The following is an 18,730-nucleotide window of genomic DNA, read 5'->3' as shown; positions in this document are numbered from 1 at the left end:
AGAGAGAGAGAGGAAATCATTGATTGATTGCTATTACTTGAACCTCTATTGAGCAATTCTGCTACAGATCTCACTTAATGGCAGGGATAAGGATATGACAAGAATTTTTTCGTGTAACTTTTAGAGAGATAAGATGAAAAGATAACATTGTTGACAATACAAATGATTGTTAAACAATCACCTTGGTATATAAGGGACAGACAGACACCCAATTGAACTTAATGTGGGCCATGTCTAAGTTAGCGGTCAGGAAAAAAGATTTCAATTTTTAGAATCAATAAAGAAATGTTAAATCCATTAAAAATTGAATTGTTTTTCTTAATTTAAATGCCCCACTTTTCAGTTCATCAGCCATGTATACACCAAATGTGAATAATTCATTGGTGATTAATATTACTGACACACAAAAAATTTATTTTCTTTTTTTCTTTTTTTATTCTCCATAACTCCTCAAAACCGTTTACCTTTCGCTCCCTACATCTCATCGCTCCTTCTGTCTTGAATGAACAACTAGCTGCCAATTTTTATTTCTTTGACCTCTCTCCTTATCAGTCTTTCCATTCTCATCTAAGACGAAGGTCATCATTCTTGGCAGTGAAGGCTACATCTCCTCCCTTAATCTCAATTCCGTCCCACTAATTATAGTCTCCACTGAAAACACTTTATCTCCGACATCCTTCAAAAAGTATATTATAATTTAAATGCAATGAAATTTTATAAAAAGTCCCTGGCCATTTTCACTAGGAAATACCTTGTTCAATCCGTTATTTTCCCTTATTTTAGCTATGCCGCTCTAGCCTTTCATAGTTTAGAGAAATCCAGAACAGCTGCCCTTCAAATAGCGTACAATGCATGCGTTAGGTTCAGAATCAGTTTCATTCCATTCATTCTTTCTTCTATCATTCATTCCCACGTGTGTTTCCATAGATTCCGGCTGAGTTGGCTCTCTCTTGAATCACAGAGATACATTACCCTGATATTACGCACCTACAAAATCATCTGCACTTTCGAACCCAGCTATTTTACTACATATCTTCAATCCTCCAATCCTTCGCACCTCAAACGTTCTTTCCAGGACACTCCTATGGTCTTTTTCTATCCCTCTCTACGTACAGAAGCTTGGAATCAGTCTGTATCGCTTCGAGATATGTTCTTTCTCAACCAGCTCTCAATCACCGACTTTGATATGGCGATATATGGTGAGTTCAAATCCTGGCTTTACTCCATGTTCATGTCTCTCGAGCAACAGCTATTCTGCCATCGAGTTGATACGAAGTTCCTCACTGATTCTTCCCTTCTTTCTAACCATCCTCCAGTTTCTCTTTCTTTCACCGTCTCTGCTTTTACATCCTCTTCCAATTACCTTCAAATTCCTGGACGCTACCTCAAATTCAACATTCCTTCCTTTAATGGGCCTCCCTAATCCTTCCACTTTGCTCTCTCCTTCTAAATATCTTCACCTATACTACTTACTTTCATTCTCCACTAATTTTTGTAGTGGCATTAGCCTCTGATTGCCTTAGTCTTTGCTGCCCGTTTTCTTGCCTGACTTATCTCACGTCCTTCGACCTCTCTGATCTTTTCTTGATTTTGCTTCCCGTCACTGCCTCGATTTTCACATGCCTTGCCGTATTCTTGACGCTTTCGTTGAGCCTCGCTGCGTGTACCTGACTATCTATATTTGCATTCGTATGACTTGTTGTTTCGCGTGAACATCGCCTTGAACTCTTTGTCTTGCGTCCGTTGCAATTCCCCATTAATTAGCCGATTTCTCATGTTAATTGATGTAATGTTATGTCCGATTCTAATTGCTTTTCTTACTGCTTTGCGCCGACCTAGTTTTAAGTTTTAATTTAATTTTATTCATGTTTTTCACACTGTGATGTTAATATCACCTATTATTTATAATATTGTTCGTACTCTCATGGTCTGTCGCGTTAATGAGTAAGAATTCGTTTTAACTTTGAAAATGCTTATGAACATTAAGTTTGAAATAAAATTATAAATGAATATCTATGATTATATGAATTGGATTTAAGGAAAGATAAACTTTCACCTAGTTTCTTATGGTGCGAAGTATCTCATAAGCAGAGCTTAAGTGTTTCTTGTAAAAAGGATGTAATTCAGCCCAAGTTTCTTGTAGCGCGAAACGTTCTATGAGTCGAGCGTAAATTACAATAGGAAAGGAATAATTTGCTCAGTTAATCACTTGAGATAAAGAATTTAGCTTGTGTAAAAATCAGCGTATTTATACAGATTTTTCCGCCTATTTTCACAGGACAGCCCTCTTCGAACTATTTACGCAAGTATGCAAAATCATTTTCTCTTGTTTACAATAGAATAGACAGCAATAACGAAATTTTAAAGCATGTAAAATTTATAGAATTAGATATGGATAATTTACACTTATCGCACAAAGTATAGTCAAAAGTTATTAACTAATAAAGTTAGTTAATATAATAGAGCAATATTTACAATAAAATAATGATAAAATTTCACATACGAGGTGTGATCAAAAAGTAAGGTGAATTTTGAAATTTATCGGGCTACGTCCGTTCGATCTTCGACTTTTTTATTTGGTTATATCGGTACACTCGTCTAGAACATACGTTCCAAATTTCAGCTTTGTAGTATGTTTGGTTTGTTTGTGAGAGGCATCAAGGTTAGAAGTGTTTTGCGTGCTCCACGATTTGCTGCTGTCTAAAAACATGGATCAAAGAGTTTGCATTAAATTTTGTGTGAAAAATGGAATCAAATGTTCCAAAACACTTGAAATGCTGAAAGTGGCATACGGTGAGTCTACTTTAAGCCAAAAAAATGTTTACAAGTGGTATAAACTCTTCCAAGAAGGCCGAGAAGACACCGACGACGAACCTCGTTCTGGACGCCCCAGCACATCAACAACTGATGAGAATGTTGAAGAAGTGAAGAAAATAGTGTTGGGAAATCGTCGAATTACCATTAGAGAAATTGCTGATGATATTGGCATCTCATTTGGTTCGTGCCAATCAATTTTGACGAGTGTTTTAGACATGAGACGTGTGTCAGCGAAGTTTGTTCCGAAATTGCTCAATTTCGACCAAAAGAAACGTCGCATGAGCATCGCCCAAGAGCTACTGAATGACGTCAACGATGATCCAGATTTACTCAACATGGTTATAATAGGTGACGAAACATGAGTATACGGTTATGACGTCGAGACTAAGACTCAATCGTCCCAGTGGAGGCATTCTGGATCACCAAGACCAAAAAAAGCACGCCAAGTTCGATCAAATGTAAAGGTTTTGCTTACAGTTTTCTTTGACTGCAGGGGCGTGGTGCATCATGAGTTCTTGCCACAGGATAGAACAGTAAATAAGGAATATTACCTGCAAGTTATGCGCAATTTGCGCGAAGCAATCCGCTAGAAACGTCCGAATTTGTGGAAAAATAAAAATTGGCTTTTGCGCCATGATAACGCCCCTGCTCACACATCGTTGCTTGTGCGCGAATTTTTGGCTAAAACCAACACAGTAACGATGCCACAGGCACCGTATTCCCCAGATCTGGCCCCCTGTGACTTCTTCTTGTTCCCAAAACTGAAGAGGCCCATGAAAGGACGGCGTTTTGCCACAATTGAGGAGATAAAGGCGGCATCGAAGGATGAACTAAACAAGATCACAAAAAATGATTTTTTGAAATGCTTTGAGGATTGGAAAAAGCGTTGGCACAAGTGCATTATATCCGAGGGGGATTACTTTGAAGGAGATAAAATAAAAATTGATGAATAAATAAATATTTTTTGAGAAAAATAAAAATTCACCTTACTTTTTGATCACACCTCGTACAATTATTTGTTTCAATAAATTATTAATTGTTTATTTATTGATAACAGTAATAACTAAGCTGTTATCAATAAACTGAATTCTTACTCATGTTTCTGAGATAGTCATCTTAAGTTGAGAGTATCCGCTTCATTATAATAATTAACATAATAAATAAATTTAATTTTCACATTAATATAATTTTGCAGATAAAAGTAATTAAACTTATTATAATCTTAATCTATGCCCTAAAATCTATATAAAAAATGCTTTGTTACATTGAAATTACTCTTAATTAACGTATTTTAATTAAACAACAAAAACTATTATATCTATATCTATAAGTAAGTGACGTCACGCTCCTTATATGGTCGTGAAATTTGGCTCTAGTACTAATAAATGAGGTGGCGCCATTTAATATGCTAATTGATGTAAGTAGATTGACGAGTTTAGCGGGTTGCAGTAATTCAGTGAAAATAATACAAGTGTTCATAGATAGGACCGTTACATCACTTGTTTGATCTTTTGTATTTTTTATTTTTTTTGTTACTACTGTTTATTGCCTATTTGTATCGTTCCAATTTAATTTGTTTTTCATTCCGTATTTCCTAAGACCTACGAGGTCATACCCCAAGGTTAAATATACTTCCAATCAATCAATTCAATCAATTAATATTTTATAATCAAGATTATAAGTAAGTAACAAATAAGAGAAAAATTTCAAAATACAAACTTGAGGTAATTTAATTAAGGCGTCAATGCCAATGATCAGGAGGTAGTGCGGCGACGTGTAATTTTGAACTTCATCGCCTATGCGCATTCCTTCATATTCTCTTGATAGCCGGACGAATAGCGCAAGAGGCATCTTACTCATACCGCTCGATGAGGCCTTTTATCTACATCCAGTAGATGGCGTGACTCGAATTTAGGTACACCTATCAAATGCATACGTTGCAGTGCCTCTTCTTCATCAATTCGCGTCATGGTTCATTCCAGTTGTCGCACGATCGTGTGGTATCCACATTCTTCTTCGCGTAAAAGCCGGGCTTGTGAATTAGCCTGGTAGGGGAAGTATTTTTTTGGGTCGCCTCAGTCGCTCGAGTCGAAGGGCGCTCTTGTAGATTTGCGGCACCTAGTCCGACCGATTCGGCAGTCTCTCGCTTTAAATGATTCTACCTCTAGACGAGCTCAGTGAGTTATCGCTCGATAGTCCTCAGCTCGCGCCACTTGACCAAACGCTTCGCCTATTTTCTCTTTCAGTGCTCTTCTTCGGCTTATCGTTAGCCCTTCTCATGCTGCCACTGCTCTGTGACCTAATCCAAAGTCCACCTCAGCTTGACGGCACCCTGGACTTTATCCAAGAAATTGCTCGTCAAACTCAGCGCGCGGTCTCCGTGATGGTTGGCATAAGCCTTAGTTTCGGCCCGCGTTGCTGCCAGCCTGATGCGACGGCACTCCTTGGCTAACCCCTCCAGCTGCACCCACTCATCCTAGATTTCTGGCGGGATTAGGTCTCGATCGCACGGGGCTTCTAATTTGGCCCGCGCCTCGATCTACATCTCTTATTTTCTACAGTGTAGACCGATATCATAGACCGCCTGTTCCAATTTGCATGCGTCGAGCGACTCGTCCGAGTCGCTGGAGTAATAATTCCGTGACTGCTCCCACTTCTCACACATGTCTTTGCCAAAGACTCATCACAATAAGACAAGTTGACGACTCAGATCGACCTTACTGAAGTCTTCGTCCAGATAAGAAGGCTCTTCTGGATTGGCCGGTTCCGCTGGGGCCAGCCGTATCGCCTCTTACGCCACCAGCTCAGGCATCTATTGCGGAGCAGACTCCAATGCCTTACACGGACCGAGTCTCATTGCAGCATTGTAGCCCTGGATACGACTTTTTTCATTACGATACTTTTTCAAAAAGTGTAACAATATTGCCCGTGTTACCTATATTTGTTTTAACCCATTAAGGCCCAGGCCAAACCTGGGAAAGATAGCGCCAAACTAACTATGCCAATCGTAGCTAAATCGAAAAAAAAAATACCCCTGTTTTTTCTTTTGCCGTTTGCAATTGTTTATAAGAAATTATTTAAACAAATTATCAAAAAGGTATTATTTTTAAAAAACTGATAGCGGCAATCGATTCTACGGGAAAAAACATGACAGAAATGTATATAACGTTTTTTTGTCAGACGTCAATTTGTTAATGTAAAATGGCTATAAACAATTGCAAGTCTGTCAGGTACCTGTGTATACGCCAAATCCCAAGCAAAATCTATTGCCGATAGCGCCAAACTAACTATGCCAATCGTAGCTAAATCGAAAAAAAAAATACCCCTGTTTTTTCTTTTGCCGTTTGCAATTGTTTATAAAAAATTATTTAAACAAATTATCAAAAAGTTATTATTTTCAAAAAACTGATAGCGGCAATCGATTCTACGGGAAAAAACATGAAAGAATTGTATATAACGTTTTTTTGTCAAATGTCAATTCGTTCCAAAAACAAATAACTGTAAAATAAATGTACTAGAAATGTCCAAATATACTAAAAACTTTAGTAATGAAAACTGAATCCATAATATTGCATAAAACCGTTAGCCCGCCACTCAAACGTGATCTCTAACACGGTTTCAATAGAAAAAAAATTTTGCAAACTCTTTGCAACTTCGTAACCCAACAATTACTATGTTAGTCAAATTTCCAAATGTACAATTTGTGAAAATTCAAAGCTTTCTGTCCTATTTTCTTAAACAAATTGACGTCTGACAAAAAAACGTTATATACATTTCTTTCATGTTTTTTCCCGTAGAATCGATTGCCGCTATCAGTTTTTTGAAAATAATAACTTTTTGATAATTTGTTTAAATAATTTTTTATAAACAATTGAAAATGGCAAAAGAAAAAACACGGGTATTTTTTTTTTCGATTTAGCTACGATTGGCATAGTTAGTTTGGCGCTATCTTTCCCAGGTTTGGCCTGGGCCTTAATGGGTTAAAAAAAGGGGAGGGAAAGAGAGACGCATTCAAATAAATAAGCTTTCAATGATTCAAATTCAACGAAAAAACCTTATTATTTAATTTATAACAGAAACGCGTGCTTAAATTGCTTAGTAAACATATAACCAAACCTTCTTACAAACTCGTCTAAGGCAACTATGTAAGGTAGCTCTGCCGGGTGGACACCTTGATACTTATACCTGTTTATTAATGCGATTACTAGTACACCATAGAGAGGAAGAGAGACTAAAAAAAGAGCACTCGATCTAATAACCCAATAACCCAATAACCTGACCTTCCAGTTGTTCTGCAGGCAATGAGGGCAGCTTCGGCAAAAAGATTGTCGAGCGATGAGAGCAATCTCGAGAAAATGGATAGAACTCCAGCAACTGTAGGCTCTTCTGGAAAAATACCTCGGCAATGCTATTCTTATTCTTCGCCTCCTGCTGAAGGTGGTTGATGTCAATAGTGGATCAACGCGAGTTACGTTTTTGCAAATTGGCAATGTCGAGAGAGGAATCAATGTCAGGAAGAACGAGCACCCACAAGAGTATTGCTTAAACTCGAATAATGAACGAGAGCTTTGACATCTCAATCCTTGGCCTAGCGAACAAAAAGTGATCAGCATGCAGTTGGTGGATGCTACTCTTATGCACTTGTTGGATAAATAAAAGGAACAATAATTAATAATAAGGAACGTTTATTAAAAAAAAAACTTAGGACTAAAGAGAATACATCTTTACTTAGTGCGAGTCGCTAAGCGTCAGAATATATAAGCAAACACACAGGGCTCCGCTTTATATGCACATATAAACATACGGAGAGGAAAGGGATGGAAGTATACATGGTAGTCTCACTCCCATACTCTATGACACACATGTACACTGTACAGTCCAAAGGAACCTGAAGCGCAAAAGGAACCTGACATTGTACAATATAATATGTACTCATATTCTCAACAGCACTGCTTAATCTACTTTACTGTGATTATCAGGAGTACTAATATTGCTAGAGAGTATCCAGTTACGTAAAATATTTTGAATAATTAATTCATCTTTACAACCCTTTTTAAGGGCACCGAGAATAAAACTTCCATTAAATTTACTTTTCTTAACAAGTGAATGCAGTTATTATTTGATGCGGGATATCCAACATGCGTTTCGCCGAAAGGAGAGAAAGCCACGTCTCGGGATCAGCTAAGCATTAATTATGTGTGTGATGTGCCGGATCCGATGGGCCGGAATGTTCGGTTAAGTTACGGCATTAGGTTAAGTCACATTATTTTTGAGTTGCGTTGTGTTAGATTTAAGGTGAGTTGCGTTAGATTTAAGTTGTGTTTATAGAGTAATAACTTGAGCATGCCCGCTTTGTCAGACCTTTTCACCGCTCTGAACTCACAAGTATATAAACGAACGCATTTCGCGATGTCGTAGCCATCAAGACCATCTTTCCGTGCTAGAGTTGATTTGGTGGCGGCAGATCCATAGAAAGCGTCAGTCTTCCAGCCTTCGCGGCATTAAAGTCACCCTTTTACGGCTAAGGGTGCATAAGAGGCGTTCCATGGCTGCATGATAGTGAGCGGCAGAGTGTGCAAAAGGAAGAAGGAAGTTCTCGTTAGGGCCTAGCACTGCAGTGATGGCGGAAGCAGAGAAGCAAGGGAGGAAAAAAACTTGAGCGCCTAACCTGCGTGGCGAAAGACGATCAATACTCGACTGTCGTTTAATGCAATGAGAGCTCAAACCTGTATGATCTCAACGCTCACATTGCACAAACTGTTGTAATTAAAAAAAACTAATTTTGAAATTGTACCTTTTTATTCCTGCTCAACTATGACTTTTAATAGCAGTGCTATAGTCATAGTTTCAAAAGCTGAATCATCCATGTCGCATACCGAAATTTTAGCTGCACATGGCTTTGTCGGTTATGATTTATGCCACGCCCAAAAGAGACATTAAAATTTTATTCAATGAATACCTAGAGCATGTTCAAGATTGCGAGACATAAACGTTTACAATGACCCTTGATCAATCAATGCTCTGACTCTTATCGCTCCATTTGAAAGTGAGAGGGACATACTCATGCTTTATATAGTAATAAATTTGTATGAGTAATAGAATTTGAAATTGAAGGATGAGCATTTACCTTGTCCGAGCTGTGTGCAACTTCTATGCCGATAATTGAATTAAACGTGACTTTCGAGGAGTTTCAATTTTTTTGATTTGCTACTCGTAAATCTCGATGTAACAGTATGCGATACCATTTTTGACATTTAGAACAATTTGTTTGACTTTTGTAATCAGCTAATCCATCAATATTTTTTAAACAATTTCTGCAAAGATTATTTTGCTTTATTATTTAGAAAAACTCTCCGGAAATTCTATATTGATACATGGTAATTCGATATTCATATGAGTACGCTTATGTAATTCACGCATGTTGTTGGCATTTGCAGTTGAGTATTCTTGATCTGGTGGTTGGGGTTGCAAGTTGGCTAATTTTTCAGCTAAGCTCTTTAACACAGCAAACAGCTGCTTTTCATTGTTCTATACTCACTTGATTTGAAATAAGCGAGCTGCTTCTTATTTTCTTCATCTGCTTGCCAGTAAATGTGTGCATTACGTGCTTGACATGTGACCTATAGATGCTTCATATATTAGCTACTATTTTGCAGACTCGCCTTCATGTATCAATTTTTTGACTGCTGCATGTTGTTTCAGTGATTCAAAATCCTATGATTGATCCAATAGTAGCTCATCTAAGTTCATTTCATCCATTTTTAATTTGAATATAAGAGATTTTCAGCCTTTGTGTTCGAATTAACTAGAATAGTTTCATTTAGCGTGGTTTTGAATGAACTATCAAACATGATAGTTCAATACCGTCGTATTGAAACGATAGTATACGAGCATATACATAGTGTGAGAGTATATAACATATAATTCTGGTTTATTGCTTTCGACTGTGATTTTGATTTTTCACTTCTATCAAGTAACATGAGCGAGTGTTTATAGTTGTTACCAAAAGCGTGTGAGGCAAATGATGCGATAACTGTATACAAGAATTGCATATCTATTGTAGCTGTCCAGTCTAATTTTTTCTTTTCTTTTATTCGTGCATGATTGCAACCCAGAAAACCCACAAATTTTTGATACGTCCCAAGCAAACCAGACATCAGACGCTGAAATATTGCTGAAGCAGCAGTATGCGCGCGGAAATGAAATATCTAGCCATGTTGGATTTGTATTAATAAATAAATAAAGTTTGCGCTAAAATAAAAAATAACATTAAACGAGTATTTTAGCGTGAAATGTTCGCGAATTCAGGGTATAAATACGAGCTCTCGTGTAGTCCAAGGCATGAAAATCCACGCGTCGGATTCCGAAACTAACGAATACACTTTTGGCTATTCCCAAATTTATTTGTATTATTTATAAAAGTACACGCACTCTTTCCTTTCCCTCATCATAGACTCAGGCTCCAATTTTTAGGAGTGATATCCCCTGAGCTAAAAGCGATCTGTGACTACATCTTTCACTAACCTTTCTCCGTACTTTAGCAATACTATTCTGACTAATTCCAGCATAAGTACTAAAAAAATTCACAATTTAGCAAGGTACATCGGTAGTTAGCATTGAGGCCGCGAGGTTCTAATTAATGACAGTCGTTGAATTCGAATTTTCATTGATAATTTTAATTAATTATAGTGTTATATAAAACAAATTAGCTATAACATTCGATTTGTTTGCCTTCTACACTCAAGCATATCTTGTTAGTTTATTGCTTACTGGATAAATCTTTAAATAGTAATTATCGTTTTGAGTTATAGTTATTAAAATATTGACGCAAGCCATCTAGACATAACTGGTTCTAAATTATTGTCCACGGCAATTGAAACTATATAATTCGTTTCATCTAAGTAAATTTCATTACCTATTTAAAACCTTTAACTGAAATGAATTATACTTTCACTTTAAAATTGGATTATTAAGAATCTTGTATTTACTTATTTCAATTTTTATATTTGATTTTTTAAATCGATGAAAAAATGAACTTTAACTTCTCCAAATTATGTAAAGTAAACGAATTGAGGCTTGCAATGGCTCGGTTGGTAGGGCGGCTCAAGGGCCTGCTGATCCTGGGATCTTCTGAACGTCAAAGGAGGTACCGGCTGACGCCCAAAGATGAGCACGGTGCGCTGGAAGTGCCTTTAAATCGAAGGTGAAGAGCACATCCAATTTTATTGCATAAATAGATTCTACGGTACTTACTGAGTAACTCTCTGCAAAAATTAAAATAATCCCGAGGGCCGTTTTTATTTTTTTTTAGTTCTAAGCTTAGAAAATAAAATATTGAGACGTACACAAAAATTTGACGGAGCGTGGTCGGTGAAATAATTCGATGATGTAGAAAAAATCGTATAACATTTTATTAACTGAATAATTAACATCTGCGGACTGTATGTGCACATCTATATCAAATCTATTCATATATACATATGTGTGTATATTTGAAATATATACATTAAATATCCAATAACAAACTATAATAAACAAAGAATAACGAACTATATATGTTGACTATTATATTCTTGCACCGCTTTGAGTAAATTGGCAGCATAATTTTCGTGGGATTTATTCAACTTATATTTCTTCCAAGTGTTTTCAAAATCAGAGTGAACAGACTCCACTGCTTGTTCACTGAAATAACCGAGTCCTCTTTGAGCTTTATCACAAAAATATTTGACATGAAAGAACACTGCGTGTACTTTTGGAATGATACTTATATTTAAATCTTCGTAACTTTTTTTAAAATTATCGATGTATAAACTGAAATTTGGATCAAGTTCAACTGTAAAACAAGAATCGACTACTTTGCAAAAATCTTCGAAGCACTTAACAAATTTTAAACAACCAATGAACTCGAGTTTCTAGTTTTGCTGGAAATGCGTGTCACAGTCTATTAAAGAAGGTAGACATTTTGCGCTCGATTACAGACATTGGTTGTTTGAAATTTGTTAAGTGCTTCGAAGATTTTTGCAAAGTAGTCGATTCTGGTTTTACAGTTGAACTTGATCCAAATTTCAGTTTATACATCGATAATTTTAAAAAAAGTTACGAAGATTTAAATATAAGTATCATTCCAAAAGTACACGCAGTGTTCTTTCATGTCAAATGTTTTTGTGATAAAGCTCAAAGAGGACTCGGTTATTTCAGTGAACAAGCAGTGGAGTCTGTTCACTCTGATTTTGAAAACACTTGGAAGAAATATAAGTTGAATAAATCCCACGAAAATTATGCTGCCAATTTACTCAAAGCGGTGCAAGAATATAATAGTCAACATATATTGTTCGTTATTCTTTGTTTGTTATAGTTTGTTATTGGATATTTAATGTATATATTTCAAATATACACACATATGTATATATGTATAGATTTGATATAGATGTGCACATACAGTCCGCAGATGTTAATTATTCAGTTAATAAAATGTTATACGATTTTTTCTACATCATCGAATTATTTCACCGACCACGCTCCGTCAAATTTTTGTGTACGTCTCAATATTTGATTTTCTAAGCTTAAAACTAAAAAAAAATAAAAACGGCCCTGGGAATTATTTTAATTTTTGCAGAGAGTTACTCAGTAAGTACCGTAGAATCTATTTATGCAATAAAATTGGATGTGCTCTTCACCTTCGATTTAAAGGCACTTCCAGCGCACCGTGCTCATCTTTGGGCGTCAGCCGGTACCTCCTTTGACGTTCAGAAGATCCCAGGATCAGCAGGCCCTTGAGCCGCCCTACCAACCGAGCCATTGCAAGCCTCAATTCGTTTACTTTACATAATTTGGAGAAGTTAAAGTTCATTCTTTCATCGATTTAAAAAATCAAATATAAAAATTGAAATAAGTAAATACAAGATTCTTAATAATCCAATTTTAAAGTGAAAGTATAATTCATTTCAGTTAAAGGTTTTAAATAGGTAATGAAATTTACTTAGATGAAACGAATTATATAGTTTCAATTGCCGTAGACAATAATTTAGAACCAGTTATGTCTAGATGGCTTGCGTCAATATTTTAATAACTATAACTCAAAACGATAATTACTATTTAAAGATTTATCCAGTAAGCAATAAACTAACAAGATATGCTTGAGTATTAAAGCTCGCTCTTGCTCCTCCTCCCAAGAGAAACGTACATTCTTTTTCGTTAGGCGGTTTATAGGTTCAGCGATCATAGCGAAGTCGGGCATAAAACGTCTATACCACGACGTCATGCCCGTGAATTGCTTTATCTGTTTGACTGTCCGTGGTGTTGGATACTGCAGTATCGGTAGTATCTTTTCGGGATCTGGTCTTACTCCGTCCTGGTTTACGAGAACTCCCAAGTACCTCACTTCCGTCTTACATAAGTCGCTTTTGACAGTTAGGCCCGCACCTAGAATTCTCTTTACTACCTTTTCCAGGTGCAACTTATGCTCCTCAAATAACGACGAAACCACAATTACGTCGTCGAGGTAAGCAAAAGCGAATGGATCCAAATCTGGGCCTATCAACTTATCCATCAACCTCTGGAAGGTTGCTCCCGCCTATGACAGTCCGAAGGGAATTGAAAATGATCCTACCCTGGTACTGTAAACGCCGATATCGGGCGCGACTCTTTCTTTAGTGGAATCTGATGGTACGCGCTACTCAAGTCCAGTGTGGATATGTACTTGGCATCCCTTATTCGTCTTAGGATGTCGCTCATATATGGCAAAGGATAGGAATCTGGTTTGGTTATTGCGTTTACCTTTTGGTAATTCACGCAGAACCTATACTTTCTATCAGCCTTCTTTACCATCACTACTGGACTTGACCAGCCGCTGGTCGCTGGTTCGATTACATCTTTTTCCAGCATGTTCTCGACCAGCGCGTGCATTTCCTCTCGCACCCTGTCAGAAACTGGGTAGTATTTCTGTTTCATGAGTCGAGCACTTCCAACATCTATTTCGTGCTCAACCCCTACGGTACAGCCTAAAACCTCTCCTCCGTCAGGAATCAACGTGTAAAGTTCGCGCCTACGTAACAATCATCCGTGAGCAGCGGCGTAATGGCGACTCTTATCTATCTTGTGTTTCTCCCTACCTAAAAGGGGAACATCATGTGACCAATGATGAGGCATGGGTGTCCATCGGTGAGCCTTGCATCGCCTGTCCTGGTCACATTCAGTCTGAGTCCCATCTCCGATGTCAATCTAAGCCCTAACTGACCTATTACCGCAGATGAGGCGCCGGTATCATAGAGTGCTCTAATCTTAAAGTCACCTATGTCTACCCGCAACCATCATTTGGTCTCATCCTCTGAGCCGTATCCACGAGTCGCATTTTCTCTTCCATTCGTCGTGCTTCTCAGCGACTTTTTACCTTTCGCTGCTGGTACGACGATGGGCGTACTCCTACACGTGGACTCCTTAGGTAGTGGAGCTTTTTGTGTGAAGGGTTCCGAATACTTTGGGTCTTTAAGTTGCTCGACCCTCATACTAATCGAGTCTTCTTCCTCCGCCACAACTTGTATGTGGTCACTTGTATGTGGTTAGATGACCTCTTCTCTTCGTTCTCCTTGCCGTTTCCCTTGTTCCAACCTGAGCAGAACTTACGGCTGAACCTCAGCTTGCCACAAGTGGAACACTAAAGAGGCTTCGTGAAGTCGATTTTCTGCTTCTATCTTTCTCGCCGCTCGCCAGAAGATCTGGGAAGAGGTGAATTTCTCCTTCTCCCACGCCATCGGCTTTTACGCTATTCTGGAAGGCTGTCCTACCTTTCCGTGGCCATTTTACGCAGGAGCCTCTCTATGCCCTCCAGGGGCTCCTTCATCTTTTTATCAGAAGTGGTGTTTTCTGTAGCCGATACCGTTACTTGCTCCGTAGGTCTCCTGGCAGGGTTCTTTGCTTACCTTTGCTCGCTATTGCAGCGGTTTGGGATTTATTACCAGCCGTTCTTTTGCTCGACTGGTAAGCGTATTGAGAGAAGATCGTCGAATTTGAATCCGTGAATACACGTGGTCGTCGACCGTAAGACAAAGTATTTTGAATTTCGGTCGCTCTCTTATTAAACTCGTTTATTGACGTTAACTCACTTTGACGCATCTGTATCTGGATATTCGAAAGGAGATTTACATGCAGCAAGTCCAATAACCTCTTCAAGGGCATTGGCGGTTCCAACCGATTGACAAAAGCTACCAGGTAGGACACGTAGTCTCTCACCAACTCATCTTCACCTTAAAATCGGTTCTGCGCTTCTTGCAACAGCCTTTGTTGCTGTTGCGTAATGGTGCCGAACCATTTTCGGACGTCGGCGAAGAATTCGGCGTAACTAAGCCACTAGTGCTTATTGTTACTATATCAGGTCCTCTCGTTTCCTTCAAAGATCTCCGATACGGAATAAAGCACCTCGTCGTCGGTTAGTCCTGCATCCACGCGCAGGTCTTCCCCGTGATAGAAACGTGTCCACGCTCTGTGCCCTACTGCCCGCAAATCTCAATTTCCATCTGCGGTCTATTTTTCCCACATCTCGGGTTGTGGAGACCTTTGAGGATAAATGTGGAACGGTGCCAGACATTCCTCTTCGAATTCTTTGCCAAACTGGTGCGGATCTCCCATAATCCTCTGGATCCTCTTTTTCGGAGGGTTTCCGGTGACGTTACGTCCGTTTTCCTGGGGACGGGTCTCGGAGAAGCCAATGTGTCTCCCGGAATTTCTGAGTCGTAGTGACAGGTAAATGTGTCCTGAAAGTCCACATTGCGTCTGGGGCGCGGTTGAATCGAGTCACGCTGGGACGAACGGACTGCATCGGCCATTTCATGCATTCCGTTCTCCAGCTCTCGTATTCTCTAGCGCATGTCCTGCGCCTCCCGCTCCGCACACACCTATATACCCTGGAAAGTTTGAAAGGTCTTTAGGTTCTGGCCGACCAGCTTGCGGTTGCGGTCGACTCCCTCATTCAAATACTGTATTTTCCGGAAGACTTCTCTCAAGGATAGTTCTCCCTGGGGCTCCTTCCGGGTCCAGGACTCCTGCGACCTCAGATCCAGGTTGCTCCGTTTCTTTTCCCTCTCCTCCTGTTCCTGGATGTGGAGAACTTTCAGGATGACGTCATCCTCTTCTTGGCGGCTGGCTTCAACCTCCTAGTCCTCATCAAGGCAGGCGAATGTCTTTGACATATTTGTCAAGGTTATTTCGTCCCTATTGGTGAGTCTCAGAGGATGGTCGCTGTGCTCCTCTGCGCTGAGGTTTTCCAACTCGTCGCAGATTGTATCGAGCCACGCTTGTCGGGTGTGCCTCCGGCGCTTCCTATCACCCAAGCTATGAGCGGGGTATTACACTATTAATGTTACTACCCTTACTGCCTTCTTTTCAAGGCGCAAACACGCAAGATTATGAGCACAAGTAGTCCCCGCAAACTATCTAAAATAAGATAAAATATTCTACCTATAGGTCGGAACCCCCTGTTTGCTTGCTCCGCCTGGATAATTGGTTCGCGGTCTCTGCTTTTTTGGCGCTGAGGTGCTTCTGGCCCCCCTTTATCCACTAAACTGTGGCTCAAACGGGCTAGCACCTGTCAATAAACAACGATTTTGGATCGCTTCGACCTATTAATTATTACCGCTTTTGGCCCTTGTTAGAATAAATATTACAATTTATTAAAAAAAAGGTCAAAGTGATTCCCTTTTCCCTCTGCAGAGTGCGCATCCCTCAAAATCTCACGTTAACACTCGCTAAGACCTTCCTAAGCGCTCGCGCAATCGTCTCTCTCTCTCCCTCTCGTGCATCGATTACCTTCGACGCACAATCCCATACGAATAAAACGGATCTTAATACCGATTGGGCGTGATGTAACGGGGTGGATCAGCTGGTATAAATTATTAAAGAACAAATTTCCACGATGCAGAGATAACAGCCGCTCCGTTAAACACGTATGAGTATACGTTTATTCGCCTTTACGTTTGATACTTTCGTTCCGATGTCTCCTTTTCCAACCGAGTTGAACTCACCTTATGTCACCTAACTCGTGACACTCGATCTATTTCGATATATCTCGAACTGTTCGTCGTAAGATAATTTTAATCACAGCCGAACCAACAACGAGAAAGCCACCTTAAGATTGTAGGATCAATAAAGAAAAAATAAAATAATATAAAATTATATTATTTGTATTATTTAACATATTATTTTAATGTATTATAAAAATAAAATAAATTAAAATAAATAAATAAAATGCTTCATTTTTAATTAGACAGAGGGAGTGAAAGAAGTGAGAGAGTGAGAGAAGAGAGAAAGAGAGAAAAAAACTAGTGATAGAAGGAGATAGAAATATCAGTTCCTAGCGATGGAGAAAGGAGGTCGTTTTCTAGTGCTAGCGGTAGAGAAAAAGAGAGAGAGAGTCATAAAGAGTTACATATACTTATGTTGTTATGTTTAGGTATTAAGTAAAGACATATATTTAAAATTAAATGTTTTTATTCATAAAATTTAAGGTGATGTACGGTAGCTTACATATTTAATTTATTTAGCTTATACTTAATTGTATTAATTACATTTATAATACTGTTATTGCTTTTTCTATTCGAAAAATTTCCCGAATAATTTTATCACTAATTCTTTAAAGTCACGAGTTTGGAAGACGCAATAGCTTCTAAAATTAAGTAGGTAAAACTTACACGACTAAGATTCGAGTTAAAGGAAAGGTTGGGCATAGTCAATGAATTCATCGAAGTTCGATACATATCATAAAGTACTGCATACTGGTTTTGCTTAATGTGTAAATTAAGATTTCTATTTTGATAGCATTGATAGTTTAGAAATAATTTAACATCACAAATGTTACAATGATCAAAGTAACTAGCAGAAGCGGTCACTTCAATTTTTGGTATGTTTGCAAGCCTAAAATAACGGAATGAGGTTTTCCCAATTGATTTGATGTCTTCACACTCCAAACATGTTTAGATGTGCAAGATAATTTTGGATACTTGTATAACTCCCAAGTGCAATAACTCATAGTGCTTGCTCTATCACGAATAATTTGATTAAGTAATTTGATTTTTTCTCTATCGCCTGCTACTACATATGGCATTAACCATTCAATTTTATTCAAAGTAATTTTAATTTTTCCATAAGTAATTCCTCCATTTGTATCGGAAGGTTATGGTAGCATTCAAATCATTTCTCTATATTGTAATAATAAGCTCATGTTTGACATTTATTACGACTTTTCGATAATCTTCAGCAAATCCAAACAGTATACTAAGAGATATAGTAACATCGAAATAACCTTCGTCATTTGTAATAGCGTCAGCCGTCCTTGGCCGATAATCCTTTCCCGCTATCACTAAATTCTTTAAGGGGAGGTAAGGAAGGCGGCATATCGCTCCCAGCAAGGCAGAAGAGGAAAGGCGATCGCAATAAATATTCTCACCTTTTAGCAACCAACTATATTTATTATAAAATCGCTACCTTGAGCGATGACGAACTGAACAATCTATCAAACCTTAACCTAATACACAATAACTTCTTATCAACTAAATGAGATGACCGGCACGTGAGCGCCTTGCCATCTCATCACCGACTCGATACCCAATAAAGAAAGAAACTTAACCACTAGTTCAGCTGTGCCGGCCCGCGAGAGCCTGGCATAGCGCACAACTCGCGAATAGCCAAAAACGGTTAAAACCGATTAAGGAAGAGAAACGAGAGGAGAGAGTATGTTAATTGGCGAAGTCCTCTGGGTTAGCGAGTTGATCGTCTTTCTATCGGTTGGTGACCTCCTCAGATATGGCGTGTCTGGTGGACAAAGGCCGCTTTCTAAGATACTCTGCTGGTGCGTTAGCTGGTATGCTCTCGCTCGCGGGGTCACTTCCTTAATGCTCGCGAAAAGCGACGCAATAGTGCGTGA

General features: G+C 38.6%; 1 protein-coding gene across 3 annotated transcripts in view; it reads right to left on the bottom strand.

Annotated features, from left to right (window-relative positions):
- The window catches only part of LOC131669918 (uncharacterized), a 1,245,201-nt gene that overhangs the window by 684,802 nt on the left and 541,669 nt on the right, over positions 1-18,730 (bottom strand). The window lies entirely within an intron of this gene.

This window comes from Phymastichus coffea, unplaced genomic scaffold, assembly GCF_024137745.1.
Source record: "Phymastichus coffea isolate CEN01 unplaced genomic scaffold, Cenicafe_Pcof_1.1 PCOF00008, whole genome shotgun sequence".
Classification (NCBI taxonomy): Eukaryota; Metazoa; Arthropoda; class Insecta; order Hymenoptera; family Eulophidae; genus Phymastichus; species Phymastichus coffea.
The sequence above is the reverse complement of the archived record's forward strand: the minus strand, read 5'-3'. Positions and strand labels throughout refer to the sequence as shown.